This window comes from Nanorana parkeri, unplaced genomic scaffold (assembly GCF_000935625.1).
Source record: "Nanorana parkeri isolate BGI_ZX_2015 unplaced genomic scaffold, ASM93562v1 scaffold734, whole genome shotgun sequence".
Classification (NCBI taxonomy): Eukaryota; Metazoa; Chordata; class Amphibia; order Anura; family Dicroglossidae; genus Nanorana; species Nanorana parkeri.
In genome coordinates this window covers 635,037-650,964 of record NW_017307002.1, presented here as the reverse complement: position 1 = coordinate 650,964, position 15,928 = coordinate 635,037, and the positions used below count along the sequence as shown (strand labels likewise).

Genomic DNA, 15,928 nt, shown 5'->3' with positions numbered 1-15,928 from the left:
GTCCAATCACAAATAACTGGCAGGCTGGTGACCTTGCTGTCTTGCTTAACCGCAGCAGGAAAAATCAGGTCAGCAGGCTGGCTGTTCTGTCCGGCATGGATGTGTGCACCTGAGGCCTGGGTGGAAAGAAATAAAAATCTTTTGACAGACAAAACATTATTTCAATGGTGCAATTAGTTTTTGGCTTAGAGTTCAGTTTTAAAGAACCCATTCACTGCCATACAATCCAACTCATGCCACCAACACATAAATGTATAATATTTACCCATGCAGAGGGTTTAGTCTTTAAGCCCAGTCTCCAGACCATGCAGTGGACAGATGACATGGTGATAAGGTAACTGTTTACTTATCATAAGATGAGATTTTCCACCTACCCCATTCAACACATGTTAATAAACTGCTGGAATTGGTTTCCCCTCTATATACCCTAGTTGGCTAAATGTTCTTCTTTTTGCCCTTTTTAAACATTTTAGCTTCATAAAGTCTGTCCGGTAAAGGAGAATTAAAAGGTAAACATTCACTTTAATTTTGTTTGTTTGGTGCACATACAAAGTTCGATAGACCTTTACTAAACTACCCTTTAAAGTGACACTAAACTCAGAAGTTAAATCTTAAAAATACATTCATGTACCTTAACTATTAATAAAATGTGTGTATCACTCAGCTGTAGATCCTCAAATCATCTCTGAATTGGTGCTGACACCGTCCTTCCTTCTGGAGGGTGACTTCTTTGTTCCCCATGGTCCCTTGTGTTGTAAAGTAGCCACCGCTCCTAGCTCACTCCTGTGATGGACTACAATCTCATGTTTAGTTTAATTATTATATTGAGATTGTAGTCCATCACGGGAGCGAGCTGGTGGCTACTTTACAACACACACAGGGACCATGGGGAACAAAAGTAGCCACCCTCCAGAAGAAAGGACACTGTCAGCATGAATTCAGAGATGATTTGAGGATCTACAGCCGAGTGATGCACAAATAAGATACATTTTTGTTAATAGTTGGGGTACTTGAATGCATTTTTAAGATTTAACTCCTGAGTTTAGTGTCACATTAATATAAAATAAAAGGTGTCTGTGAATACACTCCCTTATTTTATGAAAAAAAAAATGATCGCAAGTTTCCCGACTTTAGTATAAAGCTTGTTTGGCAGAAGCTGGTACGAAAAAAACCCCTTCTTGTCATGGAGATTTGGGAGGAAAGTATATGAATATATAAATCTTTCACTGTCTTTGCTTTAGAGTGGAAAGAACAATTAAGAGCAACCTTATGTGAGACACTAATCAAAGAGGGCCTCAGACACGCAAAGAGCACTGGCAGTTAGTATGTTACACAAATATATAATTTGAATGTATTATTTTTATAGCCATTACATGCTTCACAAATTGGAGGAAGTTATCTGCAACTACAGATGTATTATTTTGTTTCACATTGCTTTACCTATCTAACTGTTGCACTGATCTGCAATGTAGTGCAAAGTCAGTGCTTAAAGGACTACATTGTGTCAGCCCTGACAAACTGTGAACACTAGGCTCTTTATAGGGCATGGCAAGTAGTGAGCGTGATGCAATGGATGATTGATCAAATGTGAGTGTGTGTGTGTGTGTGTGTATGTAAAAAAAAAAAACACAACTTCAAGCTAACGTAAGCAACCAATATAGTATTATATGGATTTGCTTCTTTTTTTTAATTTCCAGCTCAATATTTTTTTCTCATAAGTTGCTTTGGAATAATTTTAATATTCATAATTTTCTTTTGTATGGGGGGCTGGGGGGGCTGGGGGGGCTGAAAGGTATAGACTATACTTTTGGTATCCTATTATGTCTGGTACAGGTTATACTTTCTGTATCTCTGTATAATTTCTGTAGAAATTATATGCTAAAGATGAAAAACTGAATAAAAATAAAAAGTAAAGAAAAAATGCAGAAACCTGGGTATAAAAATGACACAAGATTGCACTTTGCATTGTTGTCATAATTTTTTTCCTCATTTCTTTTGTTATGTTCTTTATTCCGGTTTATAGTTGTCTGTCCTCTATGGTTATTAATATGTGATTATTTTCCTCTGTATCAGTTCAAAACAAAAAAAAAATCAAAATACTACCACATTTAACTGATCAACTTAAAGGCGTTCTTCTGTGTGTACAAAGCATTTGAAGTATTATAGGTCAACCTAGTTCAGCCGCCAATGAACAATACATCTACCTGGATGAAAGTTCTTGCTGAAAATTGTACTAAGTTGGCGGCTAGACTGTTGAGCACTGAGCAACTATGATATATTGTGCCAAACCACTGTAACATATATTTCAAATATAGCTAATGGTGTTCAGCAAATGAGAAATAAATACATTTTATAGGTTCCTCAAGTGTATGAAGTGCCAAATAGCACTAGAACCACTTTCATTAATAATCTAGAAAAAAACATTTTTTTTACTTTTACTAAAACAATCCATATACTTTTTCCACATAAAACATTCTAGGTCATATGTTAGTGGACTATGAGTTCGGGTCCCAAATAAGGTCCCAACACCGATCTCTGGATCCCATGATTAATATGTATACAGTACCATTAGCTCTGCTTGGTTGGGAGCTTTATCTCTTAAGGTCCCACAACAATGGTAAATTAGGAGTTGAGGCTCTAGATACTTGACGCTTGGGGTGCCACCATAGAAAAGGCTGGGAACCACTTTTCTAGGATTTCCTCAAGGGCTTTCACGCATACTTTGTCAAGACTTATATGAACAGTATAATTACTTTAAAAACACTAAATAACCAATGTTATAATAACAAAAAAATAAATGTATTCACTTGAGCTCATAGGAAAAATAATGAATATATTAAAAATAATTCTTATTGTTACACTGAAACCAATGTATGAATTATTGTAATCTGCCTAAATGATGCATTTTTATGGACGCAAAATGGGCTGTTGTTATATTAAAGATTCAGAAAAAATGTGGAATGTTCTCTAAAACAATTACATGTTTCTCTTCCTTTGTGCTAAACATAAAAACCAGACTGTCATCATCATTGCCAGTCCTATCAGTATGTAAATTGCTTGGTTTCAGTTTACATATAGATAGTTAGCAACAGAACTTCAGAAAGAAAATCACAAAGATTTTATCATATTTATTAATATAAACATGGCAAATCACACATACACAAACTTGGTACAATTAGTGAGATTTTTGCTGTTGTATCTGTGCAATCAGAACATGGAACTGAGATACTGTTGACGCTGTTAACATTGACAATGTTACTCACATGTCATCTGACACAACAGTCAATTTCTCCTCTTTCAGGTTAAATAATGCAGATAATCCATTTAAAAAGAAAATCTATTCAGAGATCCAATCACATGCCACAGCAGTCACTATCGCATGGTATGGATACCGCTGGCTAAGAACCTTTGCACTATAGGAACATTTTTAATATTGATTGATACATTTGGGTATTTGAGGCAATGGCAATTGATTACATTGAAGGCAGCTTGTTCACCGAACAATTTTCCACTGTGATGGACTTTTGTTGAGGTAATAGTGCTACCTATGGATAGACTTTCAGCCAATTTAGCATGGATTCAATCTGTGTGTTTTTCTAAATCTCCTTGCATGTAATTAGGTAATCATAGCATAGCAAATTTTGACAACATTCACTAACCTAAGGGAAAAGTCTCTTGCCAATGCAAATCACCTTGCACAGTGAACAGACAATTTGCCTTTAGCAATGCAAACCCTATGGAATGACCATTTAAATGCCTGAATCCCGTTTCTAACTCTTTACATACATTGGAGCCTGCTATTTCATTCACTTACCCAAATGTTTGCTGTAGTGGACAGCTTGATGTACTCAACACCTTCATGAAAAGAAATAAACCTTTGTGGGGAGGAGAGGGTCCTGCATGGCCATGGCAAAGGGGTAATTAGACCAGCCAATCAGAATCCATTCACGGTTAGTGAATGGCACTAAACTGTATATGAATAGAGAGCCTAAGGTGGCTGAGAAGGAAGGAGGGTGCAGAGTCATGAAGAGAGGCACAGAGGTGCATATATAGATTGGAGATATATGCTGGGTAAATAGAGTGGGTCATCATGGAACCCTTTGTCATCTGAGGTCTAGATATTTGACTCTGTATTACTCTGTTGGACTATTCCTGTTCATCTGCCTTTTGTTGGATTAAACGCTACTCTCTGGAAAAGAGCTGATGTTGCCTGTATTTTAACAACGCATATAAATACATATATTTGGATAGATATATATTTATACTTCCTGCTATATAGTACTTCACTACACTAGAGACAATAGTAAGAAAACTGTATTACAAATTAGAACATATGTGACCAACTTTCCAATCTGCTTAAAGCTAATTCTCCAACTTTTTGCACCTCAGCCACACATTATCATCCAACTTATTTAGGTACACTGAATGTGGTGTACACTAGACATGTGCGATTCGGTTCATTCGGAAATTCGAAGATTCGAATGCATCCGAATCCCGAATTAAAGCTAAGACGAATGCAAACGAATCCGAAATTCCCGATTTCCCGAAATTCGTTAGTGGACGAATTTCGTTGCAGCAAAATGACATTAGGAAAAAACTATTTACAACATTTACCTTCCACAACATTTCTATGGTTAAAGTACAGAATCAATAGCATAGAGGTTAGAGGACAGGTTTGCCATTGTCAAGGTTGAAGGTTCTAGTTCCGGGAAGGGATAATGTTTTTTTTTTTTTTCTTTGCTTTTGAATTGGCATTCTCCTATTGACCTAAATGACTAAATGTCATTTTTTTTTAATTTTGCTATTGGACGAATTCCTTTGCAGCAAAATTTAAAAAAAGTGCGTGGGGTTCCCCCCAAAATCCATACCAGACCCTTAAGGTCTGGTAGGAATTTTAAAGGGGAACCCCAGCCCCAAACAATGGGGGGGGGAAACGTGGAGTCCCCCTAACAGTCCTACCAGACCCTTGATCCGAGCACAGGCCCGGCAGGGCAGGAAAGGTGGGGGGGGGCGACCGAGCATCCCCCCTCCCTGCGCCTTACCAGGCCACATGCCCTCGGCATTGGGAGGGTTTCCCCCTGCCGATGGGGACAAGGGCCTCTTCCCCACAACCCTGACCCGGTGGTTGTGGGGGTCTGCGGGTAAGGGGGCTTATTTGCATTGGGGTACCCCTTTAAATAAGGGGACACCCAGATGCCGCCCCCCCATGTGAACGAGTAAGGAGTACTTGTACCCCTACCCATTCACTAAAGGGTTAAATCAAATAGTTAGTAAAAAGTCCAGACTTTTGACAAAATCCTTTAATTGGAAAAAAAAACCAAACAGTCAATTTTTGACTATTCCTTTAATAAAAAAAAATTGTTAAATGGCTCCATCGATGTAATCCAGAGTCAAGATCAGGATGCAGCACCCCCGCCGACCCGCCGAAATAAAAAAAGTCCCGCCGCAGACGACCACCCGAATCCAACGAAAATTAGCCGCAAAAAAATGACATTCAGTTTGAAAGTCAACAGATGGGCGGAGCGAGCCATGACGTCACGGCTCACTCCGCCCATTTGACATTCTCAGCTGTCAAATGCTACATATTGCATTCATATATATCAAATGCTTCTATGGTTAAAGTATAGAGGCTATAGAGTAGTGGTTAAAGCACAGGCTTGCCATTGATAAAGTCGCAGGTTCTAGTCCAGGAATGGGCGATGAAAGTTTGCTTTTTAATAAACTAATTTCGGCAGGACTACCGCTAACGAATTTCGTCCGAAACTAATTTAATTTCGGATCAGAAAAACGAAACTAAACTAAATATTTTTTTTTTTTTAAACGAAACTAAACAAATTTTTTGCTGGTGCACATGTCTAGTGTACACCCAAACATCTTAAGATATGTGTAAATGTTATAGATTGTGCAATCAGAGCACAATGTGGTGGACAATGTAAGATGGTTTTACATCCTTCACGTTCAGATATTTTTTTGTATCAACTTTTTTTCCACAATTGCTGCATCCTGCGGCCCTCACTCCTGCAAATTTTGTAGGTAGATCTGTATCAACAGGCACAGATCCAATTTGTAGAGTACATTATGGCTGCAAGAATCACCACATGCTAAATGTAACATACAATAATGTACAGAACAGCTCATAGCAGGCTCAGAAGGGAAACAGCACATGGAAAGATATCTGGTAGGTTTTTTTATCTATTTCATTATATTAAAGTAAACTTGTACTACAAGGAATACTAGTTTCCTGGCTGTGTCTGTCTTCAGTACTGTGTGAGTCATTGACCTGGAACAAGATTATACGGCCAGACTAAATTTACAATGCAATATAATTGTTAGGTTTCCCAAAAAACTTTGTCTCATCTCACTCAGATTAGATACACAAAACAGAATTGGATAGGGCTTTTCGGATGAGAGAACAGAGAACAAAACTTTTATTAACATAGAAAACATTAAAATATCCATGAACACTAATAAAAGCAAGTCACTATTGTTGGCAGAGGACTACCAGAGTCTTGAGGAGCAAGACTAATAATTGCATCTATTTGTACAAAACCCATATGGTATAGACCACTAGATGTTAATGAGTGATTTAACCAATGTTCAATAATGCCACCTTCAACGCATTACAGTACATGTCATCGCTTCATCAGGAAGGTGAATGTTAGGAGAATGTTTTTTTTTTTTTTTTAAAGCGTGGGGTTCCCCCCAAAAGTCATCCCAGACCTTTTAGGTCTGGTAGGAATATTGAGGAGGGACCCCGTGTAAAAAAACAAAAAAAGTGTGTGGGGTTCCCCCTTAAAGTCATACCAGGCCCAAAAAAGTGGGCTCACCCCTAAAATTCCATACCAGACCCTTTATCCCTTTCCTGGCAGGGGTCCCTCGCCCCCCACCTCCCTCCCATACCAGGCTGCATGCCCTCGGCACTGGGAGGGTGCTTTTCCAGGGTTGCCTGGTTTGGGACCCCAGATTTTGTAAATCTATAAAACTGGCCACACATGTTACAATACAATTGCACAATCTGTCTTTTTAAAGGTAAAGCCCACTTTAAAAAAAATAATCATTGCATACATATTCATAAAAGAAAAAAATTGCATTTGCGATTTTTTTGCATTAGAGGCATTAACTACCTACCGGCTGGCCGTTGTGTATACACGGCCGGCCGGGAGCTTCTTGGATGTAACTGGGCATGTATACACGTCCTGTTACATCCATCCGCCCGTGCGCGGCGCGCGCGAGCGGGAAATGCTGGTTATTTTAAAACAGGCAGCGATGCCCGTTACTATACAAGCGATTCGCCGGCTATAGAGCCGGCGGATCGCTTGTATGAGGTCCTGTGACGCGCGCCCCCCCCCTTCGCACCTCTGTCACAGGGGATCAGAGGGAGGTCGGTTCACGACCTCCCTCCTGTCCCCTCTCCGCTGTCAGAATGCGGAAGTGGTGTATATTACATCACTTCCGCATTCTCGTGTCACTCTCCAGCTTCAGATGCTGGAGAGAAGCTGATGAAGCAGATCTCTGCTTCATCAGCTTCTTCAGGGGGGTCCTATGTGACATTAGGGGTCTTGGAGACCCCTGATGTCTCCATAAAGAGGACCTGTCATTGTCCATAAAAATAGAAAAAAAATTAAAAGTTTGCCCCCCAATTTTTTTAAAGTTACACATGAAAAAGAATAAAAAAAAAATTTTTTTAAAAAGTCCCCACCCCTACATACACGCATGTAAACATGCGTCAGGTGCGCATACCTGCGAAAACGATGATTGCGCCCATTACGCCGCTAAAGTTACATATTGCCGCAAACGTCGGAATGAGAGCAATAGTTCTATGGCTATCAATCGCTGATAACACTAAACCGATGATCTGTAAAAACGTAATAAATGTCAGTCAAAGTACCGCGGCGCTGAACACTGAAAAATGGCCTGGCCAGGAAGGGGGTCTAAACACCTGGTCTTCAAGCAGTTAAAGCACTGCAACCATGATCAGTAGATTGCAGGTATAATGCTTTGGCTCCTGCAGATTCCCCCTCCCAGGCCCTGACCATACTGAGGTATGGACAGGAGGAATAATGAGTGAACTACAAGTGCTGTGACATCATCCCGCCTGCTGTCAATCAGCATGGGGGGACCTGATAGAGAACTTTCTCCTTCAGGCCCCTCCTCCACTGAGCCCTGATTGGGCAAAGTCTTGCACCTGACCTGATTGGCCAGACTTTGCCCAATCAGAGCTTCAGTGGGCATTTTGTATTATGGAATGTACGCGGCCTATCCTTATTCCTGGGTAGCAGGTAACCAGGGACACTGATCTCCAGACAGCCCAACTCTCCCGGGCGCTCCGGGAGTCTCCCGCTATTAGATAGCGGCTCCCGGCCGCCCAGGAGAGAAACACTTTCTAAAGGCAAGTTTTGCTCTGCTCAATCGAGCAGAGTAAACCTTTCCCTGCTTTTTTTTTTTATTCTGACATGGAGCCGTTGGCTGCCGTCAGAATAATAAAAAAAAAATTTTCAATTTGCAATAGCCAATAGCAAACTAGCTATTGCACCCGCCCACTGCTGCTGTCAATCAGCAGAGGGGACCTGCAGTTCTCCATCAGGTCCCCTCTAGTGATTAGCTATTGCACCCATCCTCTGCTGCTGTCAGTTTTCTATTGGCTATTGGAAATTGAAATAGCCAATAGGAATCTAGCAATGCATTCCTATTGCGAACATTTTTTTTTTTTGACGGCAGTAGAACCGCCCGGCCAATAGAAAACAGTTGGGCGTAGCTATCTGTCACTGCTAACTCCGCACAATCGTTTTATATTTATTTTTTTGTACTTTTTAAACTATTTTTCTGTTCTGCTCGGCCGCTCAGCGGCATTCGGCTACTTACTCACTGCTGTTCGGCCTCTATGAGAATAGACCGAACAGCAGCGAGTAGCCTGCCGGAGGTTCGGTTTAGCCGATCCAGATGTTGGATCGGCTGAGTTGAACTCCTTCTGCACTTCGGGTCGGCCGAACATGCTGAGCATCTTCGGCCGACCCGAAGCCAGCCGAAGCCACCTGATGTATGGCTGATTTCAGCCGATATATGGCTGGAATCAGCCGTACCAGCCTGAAGTGAATAGCCGAACAGCATTCGGCTCACTTCGCTTCAGGTCGGTCGTTCACTCGGCTGCCTACGGCAGCTTAGTGAATAGACCCCATTGTATATATATACAAACAGGTTAGCACTTGCTGATTCTGTTGGCTAGTCTGAGGGAGATTGTATAATCTAGTTCTAACATGTGTGGCATTTTTTTTGCATGTAGCGCATAGCACCTATGTAAGCCATCATTTATTTATATCCTGCTTTATTAAGTACATAGGGACAGATTAGTGTAGAGCTGGTAGGTAATGGTCTCTTAAAATAGATGTAAATCCTTACTGACAGTACTCTAGGTAGCAAAATAACATGTTTCTTTGGGAATTTGGGGGTGGGGGAGGGAAGAGTTTTTACATGTTAGAGCTGCTGGTGTCCTGCAACTGCTTTACAGCCTGTCCCTGTCCACGAGCACTACACTGATAACAGGCTGCATATGCTTTTCAAAGGGCATGATTCTTAAATGTTGCTGGCTGCCATTTAAACAGACCTTTTTCCAAGCTAAATTATTTTATTAAAGCTTATACGAGATTATAGTGGTTGGGTTTACATCTACTTTAACAAACTATGATTGAGTTCTTTGAAATGCAGTACTAGGATACATTTTCTTATATGCCCTGTCTGTGTGCACCCATCAGTAAATCGTTTTAAAGACCAATATCTGTCCTCAACAACTGATTGATAGCTAGCTCCTCAATTGTCAACACCTTAGCTACTTCTTGCGGTTGTGGTTAATAATCTATATATTAGATGAGTATTCTCATTAATAAACAACCTACCTGACAACATTCCTCCGGTACAGCCAGCTTCTCCTCAGCTTGCTTCCAGGCATTTGGTTATGTAATCCTTGCTGTGCAGTCTAGGCCTCTTCCATCCCACCAACCTCTTCCCTATGTCATAGCTCTTCTCTGCAGCCCAACTTGCCCCCAGCACACAGGCAACTCATTACACAGCACATAACAGGCAGCCACCTTGTAACTTGATGCCCCTTGTTGGTTACAGCACTTCTTGTTTACCTCATTCCTTAGTTACAGTGCCCCTCTCCTAGACACAATAATCCCTTCCAAACTACATTGGCCCCTGCTTACAACACCTGCCTCCCACCCATCTTGTTCCTGGCTCACTGCCCTTCCCATCCACCTTGCACAATGCCCCCCACTCCATGGTGACAGTAGGCACACTTTTGCTAATCATTATTATTATTGTTGTTATTATTATTACTATTATTATTTAGGAAAACTGAAATGGATATTGAGCAGTAACTCATATGGCCCAATCTGAATTAATAGCTCACTGAAGAACTGACTACACTCATTGACTACAATAAAATACATTCTAGTTGGTTAAATATTAATTAATTTGTAGCCATTCAAAAATGATATATGTTTAGCCAGCAATCTGTTGGGTGGCCTCACAGGCAAAAAGAAGGTACAGACATTAGGAAGGATGGGGCAACATTTTGGCAATTTAGGATGTTGGTGTATTTAGAACACGCCAGGACTGGAGGCTAGTGAGACAATCTGCAAAGAAGCTGACAATTCAAAAATGGATAGTCAACTGGGGGTGTCTGCTATCCAGTAAACATGGTTAAGCCAACTGACCAGTTAACTTTAAGTTCAATCTTAAAAATGCAGTCAAGTACCTTAACTATTAACAAAAATGTAGCTTATCTGTGTATCACTCTTTGTGCTGACACTGTCCTTCCTTCTGGAGGGTGACTACTTTTGTTCTCCATGGTCCCTGTGTGTGTTGTAAAGTAGCCAACCCTCCAAGCTCACTTCTGAGATAGACTTGTAGTGTCTGACTTCTAGGGACAGGAGAAGCTGACATTTCACCTCAGGAATGAGTCCTTAGCCAGTATGTTGGATGTGGAAGCAACAATAAAGAATTTGGGTGCCAGTCACTTAAATAATTTTTCTAATGCTTTATTCCATGGGATGCAAAAATAGGAAGAGGGGTTAGGGCTGAAGACATCTAGGATAACACAGAGCTCGAGACTTACCAAATGCTTTCCACCTCCACAGTGCAAATGGCCTTTAAACCAAAAATGCAGTGACACTGTGCCAGAGAACCATAGCTGGTTAGTAGACATGTTCTCCACTGGGTGAGACACCAGACTCCCAGCTAGGTCCAAGCCCATCCTGGCTCATCCAGCACAGCCAGCAGATGAAGTTCCCCCTGGCTCTCCATCCCAAGAATTATTCCTGACTCCGACTAGGTGCAGAATGCAAACCTGGTCAGACAGCTCACACATAACGCATCCTCCTCCAGGCAGAAGCCCAGGGGGGAAAGAGGCCCTCACGTGGTCACACCTGGATATTTATGTCCTCTACCAGCATGCACCACTGGCTATGAAACTCCAAGTGATTGGCTGGAGAGACATACATATCCATAATATTCCAGTTATTGGTTGCTGTGTTCTGTGGCAAAATTACTCCCAGCAGCAGACAGATGCAATCAATAACAGAATCCTTAGGGAAAGCCAAATGAGTACAGACTAGTCATTAGCTAGACTGGGTACAGTCCTAGCATAACTACATTTAAAAGATAGTCACCCAGCTAGGGTAAGGAGGCTACAGACTGTAATCTCAATACAAATTAGTAAACTAAATGTGAGATTGTAGTCCATCACAGGAGTGAGCTTGAAGAGGTGACTACTTTACAACTCACACAGGGACCACAAATAAGCTACATTTTGTTAATAGGTAAGGTACTTGAATGCATTTTAAGATTTAAATCCTGAGTGTAGTGTCAATTGTCAATAACTTTCTCATTACTTACAATACCAAAGTACAGTATGTGTAAGGCAATATTGTCTTCCAAAAATATTTTATTTTCTATGCAAAGACAAAAGCACATAGCAAACCTCATCAACAATTGTTTTAATACAATACACTGGAAATAAAAAGTGTACATTTTACTCTATAATTTGCCCATTTTTCTGAAATTACATTTCAGGTACAAAACATGGTGAAGTTACTTACAAATAGATGTTTTCTTTCATGGAGTGGTAATAATATAAAAAAGTAGAAAAATAATAATTAGGGCAGATTAGTGTTAATAAGGGGTTAGATAGGAGTTTTGAGTTTCAGTGACTGGCTGGGCTGATCAATATTCTGAGCTATGAATATTTATAATTCTAAATTAATTGAACATATGCAAAAGTAGCTGGCAGAAGCAATCAGCACTATGAGCTTAGGCACACTCTGAACTTAAAGAGATGGCAGCAGCCTAACTTCTCCTTAAAAGCATGCATTTACCAGGAACACAGAAATGCCTGTAGCAGGCAGAGCAAATAACAGTCCTGCCCAGGTTAACCACTAACATGAAGGCTCCAACACAGCTGTTTCAAAAGAAGATACTTCCATCTTGTCAGATGTTAGTTGAACTCAGCGATGGTCAACTCAGTAGAGGTGCCTGATTTGACTTGGGTCTTCAGGTCTTGCTTTTGTAAACCAGCTAGGCCTTTACTTACCAACTCAGCTAAGAGTTGTCATCTTAATAAATGGTCTTTTACTCCCAGGATTAAGCCTCCTTCTCTGGAGTTCCCTGGTCTACTCCTATTTTTCTGCCTCACAGCAGTCAAAATGGGCCAAAGACATCCATACACATACTGGAAATTGACACCAGAAATGTCTCATAAAATTGAAGCAGGCAAACACGTCACAAATCAGTGGATCTGCTATTGCCAATATTTATTATCTTCCAGTTTAAGTCAGCTGGGTACCAACGCAGGGGCACAGACCAAGCAAGCTCCCTGGAGGTCCCAACTTGATTACCTTATGAGAAAAGGAACTAAGACTTTTGTGACATTACCCACTTAATTGAGAATCTTCAGTAATCATTAATAATCATAATCAGTGAAATTTCCATCTGTCAGAAGGAAAAAATAGCATTCAGTAAAAAATGTTTACATGAACATTCTAAACACAGCAGGAGCCAGACCAGATGTATTTTAGGACTGTGGAAAAATGGAAAACCTATTCCAACAACTCTTGTGTTATTTTAATCTCAATAGGCTAAAATTCTGAGCCATATCAAAATATGATAATACAGAGAAAACAGCTCATATAGTTTTATCAAAACATTTTATTTTATAATTAAATGTCCTTACAACACTCACACAAACACACAATTTTCAGGCCACATTTTTCTGGAAGATTAAAGTGTCTGGAGGAAACGTATGTGAACTCAGGGAGACCATACTACACGGAAAGCTCTATGCTGATAGGGTCCATCAAGGAAAATGTACCCAGGATTCCAGCATTACAATGTCAAAATGCTCACATGGCCAAACTAATAGGAACAGTGAGGGTTGTGCCATTACCTTTTCTTAGCTGCAATGAAGATGGTTGGAATGCTTGGAGAGTTGAAGTTAATCTGTACTCATGAAGCAAAAAGCAACAGGTACACTTAAAGCATGTTTAAATCCAAAAACAAAAAGCAATCTTATTTGCAGCTTACCAGTTCTTAGATGTGGTGACTGCATTAGTTTTCTTTTTTTTTTCATGCATTGTTTTCTTTATTTACAAATGCTAATCCTGCCAGTAACACACTTCCTGTCCTTGGGTGACAACTCTGAAGGATTTGGACTACAAATACACACACCTCTTCTCATCTTCATTACATAGGGATGAAGGGTTTTGTAGCTAACAGAAGATAGCTTAGAAAGTTGACAACATGGTATGAGATTTCAATTCAGACCACAGGTAGTTACAAGGATACTGAATTTCTATCAGGAGCCACAGGTATTTTTTTTACTTGTAGAACATGTATGTAGGGACCCTGCCTTAAACTGTATATAAACCCCAAAACAAAAATGTAATATAGTACAGCTAACCAATCTTTGAATGCTATGTCTGCATTAGTTCTCTTTTTTTATGTTTTGTTTCCCCTTTATTTTCACCTGGTGATCTGGTAACATACTTTCTTACTAAAGTATTGCGATGGTTGTAGAGTGTATGGCCACCTTTAGGCTTGGCACACACCTTACAACCATCGCAAGACTTATGTCTTGCGATGGTTGTAAGGTACTTTAAAAAAACAAACGATCTGCCTATCTTGCATAGGCAGATCGTACTTGCGATGATCACAAGCCACGCCCCCTGAGGGGCGGGCTTCCGATGACCGCAATGCCGAACGGGCAGTGTGCGCTTGCGCACACCGGCCCATGCGGCTTTTATCTTACGAACATGCTACAGACCCGCCGAACATCGTATGATGCTCGGCGGGTTTTGAAACATGTTCGTAATTTTAAAGTCGTGCGACCTTACAGTAGTAGAGGTCGCACGGCTTCCACACACCTTACGATAATCGTACGATCGTGGGATTTCCCGCAATTATCATACGATTATCGTAAGGTGTGTGGGGACCTTTAAGCTGGCCATACACCTTACAATTATCTGCAGATTTTCTGTGGTCAGATGGAAAAGGTGCAACAGATTCCTCCATCTAAACTTAACTGTGTGGATGGAGTAATCTCCACCTGGGCCAATCTGTTGCACTTTTTCCATCTGACCACAGAAAATCTGCAGATAATTGTAAGATTTATGGGCACCTTTAAGAAGGCTCCACTCTATATAAGAGCAAAAGGAGCCACAGGTGGACAGCAACATTGTCCACCTGTGGAGAGGGTAATGTTAGATGCACTAGCAGATTTAGATGAACTTAACTAATAAATCAAAGCTTTTAAACACTTTAAACACTTTTTAAGCAGTTACAGCAACACGTTTTTCCTTCTGGGTTGAAGGCTTTACATGCATGCACAAAATCTGGCTATTGTAAGCACCCCTGTCAATGTTAAATGGTTTGTCTCAACCCACTGTTTGCCACTCTTTCTAGACAGCTTGGTCTGTTAAAGTTTAAAAATAATAGATGTTCTGGCCGAAAAGCAGAAGAGCCTGTTAAATCCAGTAGCTCCTTCATGTCATTGCATCAAGTACTTGTCCTAAAAATAAAAGTCTAAATGCAACTACCAAATTTAAGGACTGGTAATCTGTAATATATTAGATTTTTGTTCTTAGGTTTAGATACTTTAACTGATGCCCTCTGCAGCTGCACATACTTCCCTTCTTTAGCTTCACTACTATTCTATTCAGTAGCCAGGAGTGGAGAGGCATTTCTGTGTATTCTACGGAGTGATGACTTGCAGCATGCACCGGGCTCTGGTGCCTCTTGCCATAGAGGCCAGTCACCAAGCACCCAATTATCCTCATTATCTTTATATTGTGAACCCGACGTTTAAACACATTGACACAAATGATGGTGGGGCTGCCGCTTACATGAAAATGTATCCCACCATACACTAGCCACAGGTAGGTGCCTGTCTTTCCATTAAATTAGAACTACAGTTCACAGATATTTTTGATGGCAGCACCAACATGCCTAAATGTAAAGGTGATAGATAGAAATTATATGGAGAAACCAAAGAGAGCTACACATCCCTAGAATCTTCCAGTCCTGCAACAAGCCAGAAATTGAATTTTTAAACAAGTACGCCAACTCTAGATGTAGACAGTTTCAAGGGTTGTGGCAGAATTAGTGGAGGAAGAGGAATAGAGCACATCTGCAATGCTGCCTGTTCTGACATTAAAACAATAAATACAAGTATTTTGGAGCTGATCAAAGCAGGCCTTGTAATGCTTGAAAAAACATGCATGCTGTTGCTAACCTACCTAAGAAAACTTTTTTTTTTTAACTGCTATGAATCAAATAATAGTAGATTAGGTTGTTGCTGCTGTCTGTAAGCACAGCAAATTGTAAAGGAAAAAAAAATAATTCAACAGCCAAGAATAGTCTTCCACGGTATTATGTCATT

General features: G+C 40.5%; 1 long non-coding RNA gene across 1 annotated transcript; it reads right to left on the bottom strand.

Annotated features, from left to right (window-relative positions):
• Positions 1-1,760: 1,760 nt before the first annotated feature.
• Positions 1,761-15,709, bottom strand: LOC108793290. The gene is made up of 3 exons (XR_001941635.1): positions 15,699-15,709; positions 13,439-13,443; positions 1,761-2,438 (listed from the first exon to the last, which is right to left on the bottom strand). It is a non-coding gene; the product is annotated as an uncharacterized LOC108793290 (long non-coding RNA).
• Between the last annotated feature and the right edge of the window lie 219 nt (positions 15,710-15,928).